The sequence below is a fragment of the Rhagoletis zephyria genome, unplaced genomic scaffold (assembly GCF_001687245.7).
Source record: "Rhagoletis zephyria isolate East Lansing unplaced genomic scaffold, Rhagoletis_zephyria_1.1 Rzeph_scaffold_16657, whole genome shotgun sequence".
Lineage (NCBI taxonomy): Eukaryota > Metazoa > Arthropoda > Insecta > Diptera > Tephritidae > Rhagoletis > Rhagoletis zephyria.
The window spans coordinates 1-2,641 of NW_016173721.1; positions in this window are offsets into that span (position 1 = coordinate 1).

A 2,641-nucleotide genomic window follows, 5' to 3' on the forward strand; every position below is an offset into this window, starting at 1 on the left:
ACCTATGAAGGTTATCAATATTATAAAGTCACAAGAGCCCAATAAAATGGTGTGCAAAATTTTTAAAAAAACTGAAAATTACTTTGAGTTGCCTGTAGAGTCGNACAAAATGAAAGATAGTTTTTGTTTTAGTGAATCGACAGGACCTATGAAGGTTATCAATATTATAAAGTCACAAGAGCCCAATAAAATGGTGTGCAAAATTTTTAAAAAAACTGAAAATTACTTTGAGTTGCCTGTAGAGTCGTTTAGCGGGCTTGGTATAGTTCTTGCTAGTGAGTTAGGTGACGAAATAGTAACACTTTCAATGGAAGATATCCATTTAAAATACTTTTGTATACCTATCGAGGAGAAGTTTCTACTTATACCGCTCTTGCATAATCTTTTTCACAAATTTTCCCACTAATCACTAATTTGAGCATTCCACTCTCATCTAAAATTTTAACATACATATTTGAATTAAAATTTAATAAAAATTACTAATTATAAATAATTACAATATAATTAATAAACACAATATTAAATTAAAAATGAGATATCAGTAAATATAACAAAATACATATAATAATTATACAATACATATAATAAAAATACAATAATAAATTAATAACGAACTATTAATAAATATAACATGATACATATAATAATTATTAGTTATATAATATATTTATTTAATAATATATATTTTGTGTAATATACAAATGAGCTCATCTAACAACATATTTGAGACCCAAGACGAAAGTGGTAAGTTAACAGCAACACGGGTATAGAGTCATGCATATATGTAAGTATATATTTAAAATATGTACTTATGTATTTTTTTAGTAAACAATTCAATTATTGAGAGGCGACAATATGCTGTTGGAGGAGCAAAGGTCCAACAAGACACGGGTAACTTTTATCATAAGCTTTCGAATTAACTCTATTTGATTGGTTATTTACTTTTTGAATTTTAGATGTTCTAGAAGCCCTCAGGGAGATACGGGACAGGCTGCAAAAGATTGAGGAAAACGTAAGTTTATTATTCTAGGGGTGTTTTTTTTTGTTATGCATTTTTAACGTTGCCTGTAATTTTTTCTAACCTTTTCAGCAATTCACCCTCCTACAAAATCAAAGGACGCTCAGCGAAGGGCAATCGTCAATGGTACACAACCAAACTCTTATCTGCGACAAGATAATTGCAATGGACCTCAAAGTAAGTGTTTGACATCCTTATGCTGGTTTCTTTTGATATTTACTTTCTCGATTCTACGATTTATTAAAATATAATTTCGTAAAAATTTCTTCNTTTGGAATTATATATGGTGATGAGTTGGTTAGTTTTAATGTTCATGGGTTACTTCACTTAGCAGATTGCGTTAAACAATTTGGGCCCTTAGACTCATTTTCAGCATACAGGTTCGAAAACTTCATGCAATATATAAAAAAACTTGTAAGTAAACCCAACAAAATCCTTCAGCAAATATATCTCAGACTTCATGAAAAGCAGGGACTTCAATTAAATTCAGAGAACGAGTCAAAATTTGCATCATTTAATTTAAATCCGAACAAAATGAAAGATAGTTTTTGTTTTAGTGAATCGACAGGACCTATGAAGGTTATCAATATTATAAAGTCACAAGAGCCCAATAAAATAAATAAAATAAAAGTAAGTGTTTGACATCCTTATGCTGGTTTCTTTTGATATTTAGTTTCTCGATTCTACGATTTATTAAAATATAATTTCGTAAAAATTTCTTTATTTTCAGATTGTTGAAAAGAGTGAAATGCTTGCACAAAATAAGGCAATAAGCGAGTGCAAGGTCATGCTCAAAAAGGTGACGGAATCGATGTTCCGCATGACTGGTGAGACCCAGGACAAAGAGCTGGACGACATCGCGAGCACGTTGCCGCTGCAGTCTCAGACGGCAGTCGCTGAAGTGGAGGAGAAACTGCAATGCCCGGAGTATGCCCAAGCAATGGTAATTAAATCAAAGATTTTTCTTGAATATCCCTTGTTGGAACCTACATAATTCCTTTGTTTTAATCTTTTTTAAAGACGACATTCCTCCACAAAGTCAAAGGGGCATCTGAAGACGTCGCGACCATAATGCGAAATATTTTTTCTGACGAGCTGCTACAGGGGTTTAACTGGGACGGAAGGTGGGAGAAAAAGTCCCTTTGCAAGTTGGCACTCATCGATTCCATTTTGCGAAGTATACATTACAGTTAACTTTGTGCTGTTAAAATTATTAATAACTTGTTCTTATTTAATTTAGACGTATTTAAAAAACAAGGATCGAGGAGTTTCGAGCTCAGCGTTAAAAAATCTATTTTGCTGAGTCATCATAGAATTAAGCAGCGCACTTATCTACGCAACAAAAATAAAAATACAGCAAAATAATGTAAAATAAAATAATATAAATAAAAACATATAATAATTTATAATAAAAAGACAATAATAATAATAATAATTATAAAATTTTAAATGAAATAAGTAAGAAAATTAAAAAGAAAGAAAAAACCTAAAAAAAACCATAAAAATGAAATGAATTTACTTATTTTTTTAATTATAAATCGTTATGTGTTTTAAATAAACCTTATTTTCAACAAATTGAAAGACAACTTGTAATACCTTTGCTCAATAACAAAAAATTATTAC